We start from the raw sequence: 14720 nt of genomic DNA, 5'->3' as shown, positions 1-14720 counted from the left end.
TGCACCGCGGTCAGACCAGTCGGACGGCTTCGCTCCAGGCCGGCCCGCCCCGGCCCCGCCAGCCCATCGCCGCCCTCCCGGAAACCCGGTTCCACGCTGCGCCGCCCCGCAGCCCTCGCGGCCCCGGCCGGCGCCTGGGCGCGGAGCCAAGGGGGCGCCCGGGCTGCCGGAGCCGCGGCAGGAGCCCGGCGGGACGTGGGGAAAGGCACGTGCAATGGGCTCCGCTGCGTGGCAAGAAATCCATCTGCCGCCTCCCTGACGGTGGCTTCCCGGTCTCCACTGTGTCTTCTCGGTGCACCGGCCAAGACCAGCAGGTGAGCACCTGAGGAGACCTGCTCTGGGGCCAGGACGTCAAGGACAAGGGGGTCCGAACTGGGGAGAAGCTGCAGGAGGCTGGAAAGCTAACAGGGATCCCAAGAATAAGGCCTAACTGAGAGAAGATTTGGCTGTGCCCCACTGCATTATCAGTCCTAGCATGGGGTCCCCTGGCTCACTAAGGTGATGGGTCTAAGCTCCGGGTCTCTAGCAAAGCGGGGCTTTGCTTCAAATCTCCCTAATGTTCCCTGGTGCCTGTGACATCCGGGGTGTTCCTCCTTGATGATACATGTTTGGTGGGAGCTTAAGGACTGCCCCCAGCAATGCACTGGCATCTCGGAGTATGGGGCAGCTCTTTCCCACACGGTTGGCACAGGCCCGTCTCCTGAACTCTTCTTAGTGTGTCTGTCCAGAAAACAGCAGACATTCTTGGGAAGGTAAACGTCCATTCAGCTAATAAGTCAACTTCCTCCGTGGTTCCTTTCTGGTCCTAGTATTCAGCCTCACTTGTTCTTACAGTAAAATGATGATGGGACCAGGGATGTGAATTAGGCAGGGTTTTTCTAGGATACAGGATGTCTTTTGTTGCCCTGGTAAGTCCATCCACCCTGTGTCCATGACCTGTATGTCTAGGTCGTGAGGCCAACATCAAAGTCAAGGGCTGGACATTTCTAGTCTCACGTGCCTGTACACCTCATTGGCCCAGCCCCTTTCCCAAAGCCCAGAGCTGATTGGGTGTCATTAGCATCTAATTGTATATCTATGGTTCCTCTACACGAGAAACACCTCAAGGTCAAGTTTAGACAGCATCAAGTGTGGTGTTTGATTTTTCTTCCTGACATAGTGTTTTCTGTTTGTGGAGGGTGATGGGAAGAGCATTCCTCCGTTCATTTATTGGACAGATACTAGCAGAGCAGCAACTACTGCTAAGCACAGAGACTGTGAACACATTGATCTCCTTTAGATACAGTTTGCTGGGGAAAGGAAGGCAAGCAGATGGATTATGTTATCTCAGCATGATGACTACTATAACACAAAAGTAAAGAAGACAGTGAGAGGAAAGGTGTAACAGGAAAATGAGAGAGGCTAGCTAGCCCTTGGCTAGAAAGGACAGCAGCAGACATCCTGTGTGAGGTGGGGAAGTGTCCCATCTGCAGGGCCTACAAGTCAGCTGCACAGAACAGTGATGCAGAGTTACAGACTGCTTATAAGGCCTCAGGGAGCAACGCCTGAGGCGGGTGAGGGGAGGAGCCTTCCCTGAAGTCCCAGGAGCATTGGGATGTTTAAATGCAAGATAGAGCAGCACCTTCCCAGGAAACACGGCCTATTGTCTTATTTGTTCACTCATTTAACAACTACTTACTCAACAGTCTATATCTTCCAGGTTTAAAAACTCATCAATACATGATAGTTCTTTTCTTTATGGATCTTATTTTCTGGCAGAAAGAAATAAATAATAAACTACTTATTTATTTATGAGAATCTTGCCATGTTCCACAGGCTGGCCTTGAACTCTTGGTCCTCCTGTGACCCCAAGGCTACAGGAGCTCCATATTCAGCAGAGTGGTTAGTCCAGGCTAGATAGAGGAGGTGTGACTTGGGCTTGAATGAAGATAGGACATATGACTACCCAGGGGAAGAAGATCCCTACCCAGGGAACAGTGAGTGGGAAGGCTTAGAGATCTGAGCAAGGTGTGAGTTCATCAAACACATGGGAAGAGTAGGAAGGAGGTCAGGGTAGCTCTGGCAGGTGAGCAGAGGCCGCCAGGAATCAGAGCCATTAGAAAAGCAGGCAGCCCGCTCCGGGAGGTTTATAAACTCTGGCTATAACTCCAGGTCAGGCCTGGCAGTCCACACCAAGCAGGGTGATGGCTGTACTTTTGTCCCCCACTGTCACAAAATACCTCACAGAAACCAGGTAAGGAAAAGGCTATTTGGGCTCTTAGTTTGGAGGTACAGTACATGAAAGGGCATGGCGGCAGGAGCCTGAGGCAGCGGGTAACATTGTGTCTGCAGTCGGGAAGTAGGGAGGGAGGAATGTGAGCCAGCCCTCGGGAATGGTGGGGTCTTCCTTCAGTTAAACATTTCTAGAATCACCCCCATAGACATACTCAGAAGTGTGTTTCGTTGGCGGTTTTCCATCTAATCAAGTTGACAGAGGAGAGTCAGCAGGAGCTGAGAGCTATTCCATCTGGCAAGAGAGGTATCTGCTCGTCCTCAGAACCCATCAACATATTGCCAGCCCACACAAAGAGAATTAAAGTGGGAATCCTGGGATTTGAAGATGGCAGGAAAAACTGTTGCCTTCTGGGAAATACCTAACATTCTCTTTTTTATCCTGAAACGAATTAGATGATCCAATTAGCAGGATTTCACACACACACACACACACACACACACACACACACACACACACACACACACAAAGTAGCTGGACAACAGAGTAACTGCATTACTGAGCATGTGCTATATATACTAGGCCCCCTTAGCCTCCTATGTGTAGTAATAGCATAGTTAACCCTCACAGCAGAGCTTTGGAGTATACACTATTGTTATCTTATGAGAAAGCCAGGGCCCAGAGAGAGGAAGTTGTCTGAAGATGTAGGGCAAGTAAGAGGTCCGACTTTGACACCTGGAGCAGAGTTTTCAAGCCTCTGCTTTTACCTGCCCTGTGGTAAAGTCAGAGACCCAGCCTCAGGCCCACACAGCTAAGGTTCTATCAACAAGTTCTGTCTGTCCTCCAGCCTTTATAGAAGTGTGGAGCTGGCACTTAGAAAAGATTCCTTCATAAAGTAGTGGCATCTGTGGCTCATTCCTAATAAGCACTGGTCCCAGGCTGTGGAAAGATGGAGTGGACATGGACACAGGATCAGCTAGTCAGGTACTGTTCAGGCCTACCCAGTGTAAGGCCCAGTCTCATGTCCAAAGTTCCGTTCCAATACTTGTGGACGCTGGGGCCCCTCAGCTGTCACTTTATCCCTACTTCCTTTGGATGCCAGCCCTGTTCCCAGCACTTCCTCTTCTCTAGTCTAAAACAAAATAGCTGAAGTTAGGTTATTTATTTTTGGTTAAAATCAATGTTTTATTTAGAACATGGTTCTGGAGCCTGAGAAATCCAAGATCATGTTGCCGATGTCTGAAAGGGCCTTCTTATTGCATCCTAACAGGAAGAGGACATCACAGAGCCAGACAGAGGAAGCTGGTCAGAGTGGTCTTATAACAAAGTTACTTTATGATGCCCCTTAATTTCCTCATTTATCCATGAGAGCAAGAGCCCTCGTCACTACCGAAGGTGCCACCTCTCAAACTTAAGTCTGACTGAGAATTCTCCACTCATGAACGGTAGGAAACACCTTCCGATCCAGTAACCAGGATGTGCCAATGGACTTCTTTTGATTTTCACACAAAATTATCGAGTGATAGGGAGGATGAGAAGGCATGAGTCGCCTGCAGTGCCGTAGAAGGAGAGCGCCTCCTCAGAACATGACTACAGTTAGTGGCAATAAAAGACAAGGGGAGGTGTGGAGGCAACATGGTGATGCATGCTCTATAATTATGTATTATTATCATGGGAATACTCCCAGGAGGCAGAGGCAAGCCTGAGCTCCATTAGGAGACCCTGTGTCTAAAAGCTAAAAAAGACAGACAAAACACCAAGGCTGTGAGTACATTTGCTCATGTTAAAATACCCCCCCCTCTCTCTCTCAGACAGGGTCCCACATAGCCCAGGCTAGCCTCAAACTGGCCTTGAACTCTTGATCCTCCTGCCTCCACTTTTTAAGTGCTAGGATTACAAGCATGTGCCACCTTGACCAGTTTTATACAGTGCTGGGGCTCAGTAGGCAAGCACTGTACCAACTGAGCTATATCCCTTACCCCCAACCGAGACTCTATGCTCCTTTTATCCATAGGAAGGAATGATTGAAGAAACCTGTGGCTAGTCACATGTTGTTCTGCCTCAGTCTTAAAGGCAGAAGAAAGAGATTCAGGAAGTTCCAGTGACGCAAACTTGTGCTCTGCGTTTAAATGATTAACAAGGGCTGCATGTTCAGGAGACACAGACCCTTCTAGCAAAGGAAAGAAATATGGTTAAATACAATATGGAGGTTGTAGGCTAAATTTTCTTTGAACCATAAACATGGCTACCACTCTCAAAGGATATTATTTTAGGACACATATTCTATTTGTAAACAAGTACCCCCCCCCCACACACACACACACCTCCCTTTTCTTGTTTTCCTGTTACAGATAATAAGAAATCATACTCAGGCATGTACCTTTCTGTAAAGCTGGCAGCTGTTCTCAACGATCAATCTTCAAGATATATGAGTGGACTTCCCCATTTCTAAACAAACATTGAATGTCTTGTTGGATGGGTATCCCATGTTTATCAAGCTGTTTGACAGGTTATTTTCCCTTGTTTGCTAGAATAGACCATAATGTGTTAGGTCTACCTGCACCTGATCTGTCTTTTAAGACCTGTTTCAGAGTGGGAGAAACTCACAAATGTGCCTTCAAAGTTGTGTGCACAGCAGACTGTTGATGCTCCAGTGATACAGCATGACTTTTACTTATGAAAGTGCTGATTTCCCAACACTTCCACCAACCCAGGGTAGCACCAACTTGTTGGTCTTGTTAGTTTCAAAATGTCCTCACCTTGTAGTTTTGATAGGTATGATTTTCTGATGAATCATCTTATCAGTTTTCCATGCTTTAAGCAGTTTGTCTTTCTCCACATGCTCCGTATCCTCGGTGTGTTTGTTAGCTTCATATTTCTATAGCAAAATACCAGAGATCATCAACTCGTAAAGGGGAAAGGTTTATTGGGGCACACAGTGTTGCAGGTTTTATTCTATGGGCAGTTAGCCTGTTGTTTGGAGCCTGTGATGAGACAGAATATGATGATGGGAATATGAAGTAGGATGAAGCTGCTTGCTGTTGTTATTTTTGCTCTTTTGGGGAGCCCACCACCCAGCTCCCAAATAAATCACACTTAGAGGCTTATTCTTGATTATAAATACCCAGCCTTAGCTTGGCTTGTTTCTTGCCAACTTTTCTTAACGTTTATTATCCCATCCTTTGGGCTTTTACCTTTCCCTGTTTCTGTGTACCTTTCATCATTTCTTGCTCTGTGACTTGCTGTGTAGCTGGGTGACTGGCCCCTTGCATCCTCCTCCTTCTCTCACTACTTCTCCCAGATTTCTCCTTCTATTAATTCTCCCTGCCTGCCAGCCCCGCCTATCCTTTCTTCTACCTTGCTCTTGGCCATTTAGTTCTTTATTAGACCATCAGGTGTTTAGACAGGCACAGTAACACAGCTTCACAGAGTTAAACAAATGCAACATAAACAAAAGTAACACACCTTCAAATAACATTCCACAATAGCTTACCTCCCTCCTGAGAAGCTGAGAGAGAAAGGGCATACTGGGTCTGAATATTCTGTTTGAGATGCCTCCAATGGCCTAAGACCTCTCACTAGTTCCTACTTTTTTAAGGTGCCACTAAATAGCACTATGTGCTGAAGACTGGGCCTTGACACTTCCAGATAGAAACTGTAGTGTATGGCCTGTGCTTTAAAATGGATATTGGTCCTTTTGTTATTGAATTATAAGGACTCTTTTTTTTAACTTTTTTTTTTTTTTTTTTTTTGGCCAGAGCTGAGGTTCGAACCCAGGGCCTCGTGCTTTCTAGGCAAGCGCTCTACCACTGAGCTAAATCCCCAACCCCCCCTCTTTTTTTAATTCTTTGTGGATTTCACATTATGCATCCCGATCCCACTCATCTCCCCATCCCCTGGCATCTACCCTCTGCTCTTGCAACTTTCCCCAAAACAAAACAAAATTTAAAGGAAAAACCGAACCAAAACAATGAAAGAAAGAAAGAAACAAAGAAAGAAAGAAAGAAAGAAAGAAAGAAAGAAAGAAAGAAAATCTCAGGTTTTCTGAGTAGTGGGCTGAAGTGTAGCCCAGTGAGTCACACAGTGAACTCTTTAGTTCATACATTTTTACTTATAAGTGTTCATTGCTGTGAGTCACTGGTCTAGTTCAAGGCCTCTGGCTTCTGCTGCACTGTTGATAATGGGCCCTCACTGGGACTCCTCTTGGATATCCTGTTGTTGTCGTCCAGTGTTGTGGAGATTCTGCAGTTTTGGATCTGCAGGTCCAGCCCCTTCACATGTTCTAACAGTTCATAGATGAAGTGGAGGTTGGGGTGGGCCAACTCACAGCACTGGTCTGGGCCTGGGTGGTAGCTGGGATGGTCAGCCCGCCAGCTTTTCCTCACTCAGGCAAGCTCTTCAGTACTGCCCCAGCTAGCTCACGAAATGCAGCCTGCAGCAAGGAGCGGGGCCAGTTCTCCTGCTCTCAGATTGTCATACCCAGGTCACCCACGCTCACACCACCAGGCCAGCTCTACTGTTTTGCCCATGTGAGGTGCAGGGCTTTCTCTCGATTGCTATCAAGGGCATATGAGGGGGCATATAACATCTGTCTCCTGCTCTCATGCCCTCAGGGCTGGCTCACCTGTCCCTCCACCCCCAACAACACGGTCAGCTCTAGTGTGCTGCCCAGGGGAGGTGTAGGGCCTGTTCTCCCATGTGCTGGAGCCAGTGAGGGGCAGGGCCTGTTCTCCCATGTGCTGGAGCCAGTGAGGGGCAGGGCCTTTTCTCCCATGTGCTGGAGACAATGAGGGACAGGGCCAGCTCTCCCACCTGTTACCTCCCCTACCCCAACAAGTGAGAAGCAACCACCCTGCTGTGTTTATGATGGGTTTATCCTTCAAGCTGGACACATTTTAGAAAGGTATGGTGTTGACTTATATATTCATGAATCATAAATTACAGTCTGCTATACATTATCATTTTTTAAATATATATATATATATATATATATATATATATATATATATATATATATATATATATATCTTTCATTTGCAAGGGTGTGGGAGGTGCCAAAAGTCCTCAGGCTTAGTGGTTGGCACCTTCATCCGTTGAACCATATTGCTGGCCTCATCATCTTTTTCTTACCTGCTAAAGACATTTTTTTCTTTCTTCTTTCTTTTTTCTTTTTTTTTTTCTTTTTTTTGAATTGGATTGCCAATGATATACACTTTACTTGCTTTTTCTGTGGCCATATAGCTGGAGTTTGGAAAATATTCTAACAGTCAGTTATTTTTAGATTAGTCTAGAAAGGGTGAGTGGGGTATTGTGGTGGAAGACCTGAGGGTGGAGAAACTTATATGAGAATGTGGGAAAGGAACAGAGCTGGTCAAGAGGACAGTGGAAGGCCCATTCCACAGGGTGCTTTGTTTTGTTTTGTCGATGGGGGCAGTTAAATTGTGAATGGAGGGTGTCCAGTCAGTGAAGATTCCCAGGGAAGGATGATGTCATATTGGTGGGAATTTAGGATGGGCTGAGGACCTGATACCTGAGAGGTCAGGAGCTCCTGCCGCTCTCAAATCAGACAGGAGAGGTCACTGTACAACTGAGCCCTCCAGGCATAAGAGGAAAGACAGGGCCCAGGCTAGTGGCAAGGCTGCTCACAAGGAAAACCAGCAACTCTGAGGCTGTTTGCTAGACAGGACCTGGGAGTGGCTGGCTTCAAGGCAAGGGTGAGGAGGGTGCTCTTGGCACATGAGCAGGCTACTAAGTCTGAAGTCCTGTGGAGAGTTCATCTGTGGGTAGGACTCTGGACTGGATAGGGCTTGATGAGTCTTCAGCAAGTGCCTGGGAGAGGAACATGTGGGAGTGAGATCACCCCAGAAGAGCAGAGTAAAGGGCTAGAGAGGCCTAGCCAGAACACGAGCCCAGCGGCAGCTGTGTAAGAAGTGGATAGACGGGCCGGGCCAGCTGAGGAGACATGGCACATTTTAATGGACTCTCTGCCATTCTGGATTTGAGCCTGAGTCAGGGGTGGGAGGTGGTATAGACAAGGCCTAAGGAATTATCCCTGCCTGCCTGCCTTGGAGGATACAGAACATGCGTGCGCTGAAAAGGGCAAGTGGTTTAAGAAGCCCAGTGTGCTGGCTCAGTCCCCCAGACTGGGAGGCCCAAGCTCCATTCCTGCAGGGAGTTGCCAACCCTGAGGGTGACATGGTTGGAGAAACTTGTGCCTGTCTTCACTGGGACAGAGAGCTCTGGTCATCTCGGGGCTTTGCTGCTGTGGGCAATGTTAAGCATGGCACTCCAGGGGAGTGTGTGACCTTTTTGGTCACCCAGGAAGTGCCTTCCTTCTTCACCCTGTCAAAGAAGCATACATGCTCTTTTTTTTTTTTTTTTATGATTCCATGATCTGCTGATAACTACACACGCCTGGTTTTCCAGTCAATGATTGACAGCTGGTCAGAATGAATGGGCACTGTAAAGAAGACAGTCTGCCTTTTCTCCAAAAGGGAAAGTGCAGGAAATGCTGAGACTCAGCTGAGTGTCCACTCAGTTATGTGTCCTGGTCATGATTTTTGGCAGGAGAGTTTTTCTTCTATAGTATTTTTATTTTATAGTTTTCTTTGAGTGTATGAAGTGGGTATTTTAGCATCTTACCTTTTGTTTGTTTTTTGTTTTGTTTTTGGTTTTGTTTTGTATTTTTGGGACAGGGTTTCTCTGTGTAGCTTTGGCACCTTTCCTGGAACTCACTCTGTAGCCCAAGCTGGCCTCGAACTCACAGAGATCCTCCTGCCTCCACCTCCCAAGTGCTGGGATTAAAGGCGTGCGCCACCACCGCCCCAGCATCTTACCTTGATAACACCATCTGTGAGACTACAGGCTCGCTAGATCGGTTGTAATTTTCTTAATGCATATTCACATAAATGCTTAACTATTAAAAATACGTCAAACTATTAAAAAAAATTTAATGTATACACCCACTTAGACAGACACAGCCTTGGATTTTTGTATTCACAGAGGAGTGATCTTGGAGCCAAAGCATCCTCCCCACCCTGTGCAGGAGAGGATAAATCTGTTTCCTCTACCTTCTTAGTGACTGAAAACGAAACAGGCAAGAGACAGGTTGACAGGAGTGGCCGGGTTTTTAAATGATTACATTAAAGGCTAGATACCTAACTTAGTAGAGAAAGGGGGGCAGGAAAAGGCTTCTCTAGGAAGAATACGTAAGATTCAGTTGGGAAGGAAGATAGATTTGAGGGAGGAAGTTTGCAATACTGTTTGTGTAGGTCCGAATGATCTTGCTGTCTTCAGGGCCATAAAACGGTCCCAGGGAAGGGACTGGCTGAGGTTTACTTTTCCTTCCAGTAGACACTCCAAAGAAGGCATTTGCAGATGCCTTATTTCTCAGAGGTTGCTGCATTCTGACGTGTAAAATCAGTTCTGTCTAAGAAGGCTTCATTCGTTTGCTGAACCTTTAAATGTCTTCGCCATGCACCCTGTTTGGGGAGACTGAGTCTATCATGGGGACCAGAGGCTCCCTGATTAGGCTGGGCTGGCTGCCAGTGAGGCCCTAGGATCCCCGGTGTCTGCCTCCCTAGTGCCGGGACTATAAGCAGGTGTCATACAGTGCAGCTTTTTATGCAGGTGCTGGGGATTGAACCCATGTCTTCAGACTTGTACGGCAAGCAAGCATCTTACCAATTGAGCTAGCCCCCTAGTCCATAAACAGTTTTCTTAAATTAATAATATACTTTGAGCATCTTTCTGCTTAAATACCTTTTAAAAACAAGATCAGTGATGGTTGCCTGGGTTCCCCTGGCTGAGGTGGAGGATGTGAATATTTTGCTACTGTAAGTGTTGGTGTGTTAGTGTGCTCCAGCAGATGCTTAGTGGGTGCCTTTTGGTGAGGGAAGGTAATTAGCTATGGAGACCACATGAGAGGGACAGATTAGTGGCTATATGAAAAGTGCTCACCCAGAAATCCCCCAGCCACAAAGTGAGCGCAGACAGAGAGGAGAGCCTGGCCAAAAAGAAGGAGTGAACTTTCATGAGGAACAGAGGAAATCCGGGGCACCCTGGCTTGGGTGCTCTGCCCAGGAGCACCAGTCCACAGACACAGGGGATCTTCAATTTGACCAGAAATGCTTCCTCAGGTCACCTGACCCAAGCAGCCAACACAGAGATAGATTGTAGCAGGCCTTTTCTTTTTCTTTTGGGCCACCAACCAGCTCCCAAATCATGAATGACACAGACACTTCTTATTAGTTATGAATGCTCAGCCTAGTTAGGCGCATTTTTGGCTAGCTCTTTTAACTTAAACTAGCCTGTTTCTCCTTTTCTACTTTTTACCTTTCTTTATTCTATATGTCTTTCTTCCCTTCTTACTTCATGGCTGGGTGGATGGCCCCTGGTGTCTCCCTCATTCCGTCCTCTCTCCTCCTCCTTCTCTCCTCTCTCAAGCCTAGGTTTCTCCTATTTATTCTCTCTGCCCACCAGCCCTGCCTATCCTTTCTCCTGCCTAGCTACTGACCATTTAGCTTTTTATTAGACCAATCAGATGCCTTAGACAGAAAAGGCGAAACAAATGCAACATATCTTTACATAATTAACAAATGTAGCATAAACAAAAGTAACACACCTTTACCTAGTTAAAACAGTCTGCAGTATAAACAAATATAATACATCTTTACATAGTTAAAATAATATACCACAAAATAGAGACTTATACTTCCTTTTTTTCTTCTTTCAGGGGACTGAAACGAGCATGCTAGATAAGCACTCTGCTGCTGAAACACATACCCAGGCTAGGTAAGTGCTCTGTTGCAGAGATATAGACCTAGTCCGGCTTTTTTTTTTTTTTTTTATAGTGTCTCACTAAGTTGCTCGAGCTGGCCTTGAACTTGCTTTGTAGTCCCAGCATGTCTTAAACTTGCCGTCTTCCTGCTCAACCTCTCAAGTAGCTGAGTGCAGCCTGTGCGACCACGCCCACTTTCATAATCACTTCCTGATTTCTTCAGGAAGCTGAGAGTAGCTTCTATGGCTGTGATGGGAGGTTGGTGGTGTCATTACCTGTGGATTCTTACTCCATCCTTTGTCCTGACCCTCAGAGATGTCCCGCTCCCCAATTCTAGGACACAGGCATCCAGGAGGTAGTGCCTTTGGCCCTGCTGTGTTAGCCATGAAGACCTGACCCGCTCACCTCCAGCTCTTTGCTCTGGTCCCTGGGAACCCATATCCCAGCCAGTGTGATATAAACGCCTAACTTTCCAGAGGGGGTCTGGGGGCGCTGGTGTCCTCCTTTCTGTGCTTTCTGAGGGCCCATGCTTGCAGAGCTCAGATTGCTGGCAGGGAATGGGGCTCTGCCTGGAAACAGATCACACAGCTGCCTTACTGCAGGCTTCTCCAAAGGAAGGAGCTTTTCCAGGGGCAGATTTAAGGACCTATGAGATGTATCCGCTCCCCTCTCCACCACCACCCCCATCGCCAACCCTCCCATCATACTGCCTACTACTTGCCCAGAAGTTCAGTATCTCAGCTCTGCCAGCACTAGAATTTTGAGACGTTCTGATCTGGAGAAAAAGCTTCAGGGTTGAACACAGGAGCCCCTCCGGCTTGGAGAGAAGGCCTGCCCTTTACCACAGTGTTGCAATGCTTCTATCCACAGCACACGGATGGAAGCAAGGTAGAGGAAGAGTTATTTACTGTTTACTGTTCGAGTCCCAGTAATTCCTGTGACCCCCAGTCTCCTCATCTTCCTGGAGCACTGGAAGTGAGCCTTCACCCAGAAGCTCCCAAGGGAAAGTGCCAGTGAATCAGGAAAGCCTGGTGAATGAATGTCTGCCAATGTCTGTGCACAGCCAGCCTGGGGAAAGGCTGATGTAATGGTCCTATCTCCCTCCCCCACAACCCCCTCTCCTCCCTTGGGGCCTCATGTGGGGCTCTTCTCCCAGGAGATGTCCCCTCCTCCTCCCACACCTCTCACTGGCACCATCTGTGCTGAAGGGCTTCCTCTGCGGGCAAACAGGAAGCAGCTCACCTCTCAGGAGCAGGAGGGACTCTGGCCATGCTGCATATCTGGGGCCGTGTGGGCTGTGTGCTGCTGAGTGTGTGGTCAGGTCAGGATGTGTTTGGGTTCTCAGGAGGGGATGGTGGACAGGGGAGAGACTCCATGAGTGGAAGGAGAAGGATGATAAAGGTAAAGCTCACTGCTTGGGACTCCAGGACCAGGCGCCATAATGTCAAGGGATCCTCCACCCAGAGTTTTGCTTCTTATAGTATCAGGAGATGAAAATTATAGGAGGTCCATACAGGCTGAGGACTCCAGCATGCCCCCCTGCCTGGAAGGTGAGGGAGAGGCAGATTTCTCTGTTTTGAAGCGACTAGGGAAGAGTAGTCTGTTAAACAGAGGGACAACCTTAAGTCAGGTACTCCACTGTCAAGTAAATGCAGTTCACCGTCATGGGGAGGCTGTTGACCCCTAAATGAGCAGAAACTGGGATTGAGGAAGCAGACAGACAGTCTGAGCAGCATCAAACAGCTTCAGGGAGCGGAGTGTGCTGTGGACCACTAGGGAGGCAGAGCCCTTCCCCCCCAGTCAACAAGACGACCCTGCTCACCTCCTTGTCTCTTAACACACCATGACCACCTGCCTCAACCATCATGTCCCAGCGTCACTTGTCATGAACTCTGGGTGGCCATGTTCAATGAAGACTCATGTTCCTTTTCACCTTCTTTGATTTCCCAGTAGCCTTCAGCACAGCCGACCACTTCCTCCTTCAGAAGCAACCTTCTCTCTCTTTCTCGGGTGATAACACTGTCTTCTGTTTCTCTCACCTTCTTGGTAGTCCCTCAGTAGCCTCCTTTACAGACCTCTCCCCTCCCATCCTGGTGGGCCCCACCACCCCTGGCTCAGATACCTCTCTGAGGCCACACCAACCCCTAAACTCCAGGCATGGTGTTCAGTTGCCTGCCTAAAATTCAGAGATATCTAAACCCAACGTTTAAAAAGTGGAGCTCTTGATCTCTTCCCAAAGCTTCATCTCCCAGTGCTTTTCCACTTCAGCATGTGCTGCTGTTAGCCCTGGCCAGTCACTCAAACAGAAGTCCAGAAGTGGCCTTTGACTTCCCCCCCACCCACCTTCAAACCTCTTATCTGCTTAAGCAGCCAGACTTCTCAGTTGTCCCCGGTTCATAAGTCCCCAGACACAGGCCCTTCCCTCTCTCCCAAAGACAGTGCCCTCCCTTACCTGGACACCACCCCCACCCCAGAAGTCGCCTGACTCAGGGTTTGCTCTCAGGTAGCCCCGGATGGTTGTTCTTCATTTAGCAGACAAATGATTCTAAAAAAGCAAATGCATAAATATTCCTTTGGCCCTTGACTACCAACTTCCAATGCACCTTGGTCTACAGTTGTGGATGCAGTGAACTCCAGCGGGCCCTGCCCCTCCTTGTCCCTGGTGGGGACTTCTCCCAGTGCCGGGGGGACTGACTGTTAACCTGGACATTAGACATTTCCCATCGCAGATAAGGAATTGGACCTGCAGCCTACACTGCTTTTCGGAGTTGGGCCCTCTCCACGTGGGTATAAATAATAATATATCTCCGCCTGGGCCTCCCCTGCCCTCTGCTGTAGTGGCTCACCCTGCCAGCCACCCTGCTTTCTCTCCACCCCTTCCTGGCAGCACTTCAGGCATCCAGCGAACAGATAGATGCCGGTTAACTAGTGTGCTCGCTTACTTTCTGTCTCTAGATTGAAGGCTCCCTGTGAAGAGGCAACATGTCTTATTCCTGGCTGGTCAGCAGCTTCCAGTGTGGGGTCAGGAACGCAGAAGGTGCTGCTAGAGTGCTCCATACCAGAGGCGAGGCGAGAGCCCTGGGAGAGGTCTGCTTCTAGGTGATCCCTTTAGGTTTCAGGTTTACCCGCCTGTGTGGAGAGTTGTAAAATCCTGAATGCAGGAGGCACAGCAGCTTGGATGAGAGAATGGACCAGGAGGTGTTGAATTGGAGGTGTTGGTGAGAGTAAGCTGTGCACAACACTTGCCAGTCTTAGAAAGTGGTTGTTTTGGGCCTGCCAGAACCACTCTCTGATTTCATCTGATGTGTCAAATATATTAAAGTGACAGGAAACTGACAAACTGCCATATTAATTCTGTCTTGACATCCTACTTTATGTCCTACCTTAGTAGCAGCCTTTAGATCCAGGTCTGAAGCAGAATCCTTGTCTCCTCTCAAGGTGGCTCCTGGGAGACAGAACCTATTCCCACCTTGGCCCCTGTGTGGTCTCCACCTCTCATTCTCTTCCTCACCCTGACCCTACATCACGAGCTCAGGGTGGGTGGGGTGGGGGATGGGTGACTTGAGCAGGACTCTAAGCCCTACCCTCGACCCCACCCTCTGCTATCAGTACTCTAGCCTCCCTAAACCTAGTCTTGGGCTGTACAGAGCTGCAATGTGCCTGGGGGGAAAGCCATGTGGGCCCAGAGCAGAGGATTCTAAGATTTTCCACACCCGGAGGAGGATTTGG

General features: G+C 48.2%; 1 protein-coding gene and 1 non-coding gene across 3 annotated transcripts in view; one reads left to right on the top strand and one right to left on the bottom strand.

The window, feature by feature from the left end:
• Positions 1-14720, top strand: part of Psd4 (pleckstrin and Sec7 domain containing 4) — a 36858-nt gene continuing 22138 nt past the window's right edge. For both annotated transcript variants that reach the window (XM_036184956.1, XM_036184955.1), the window contains exons 1-2: positions 1-314; positions 10947-11005. The gene's annotated coding sequence lies outside the window, so the exon portion shown is untranslated. The remainder of the gene's footprint in view (positions 315-10946; positions 11006-14720) is intronic.
• Positions 5964-6040, bottom strand: Trnas-aga. The gene has a single exon. It is a non-coding gene; the product is annotated as a tRNA-Ser (tRNA).

This window comes from Onychomys torridus, chromosome 4 (genome assembly GCF_903995425.1).
Source record: "Onychomys torridus chromosome 4, mOncTor1.1, whole genome shotgun sequence".
In the NCBI taxonomy this organism is placed as follows: Eukaryota; Metazoa; Chordata; class Mammalia; order Rodentia; family Cricetidae; genus Onychomys; species Onychomys torridus.
Note: the sequence above shows the minus strand (reverse complement) of the source record. Positions and strands in the feature narration are given on the sequence as shown.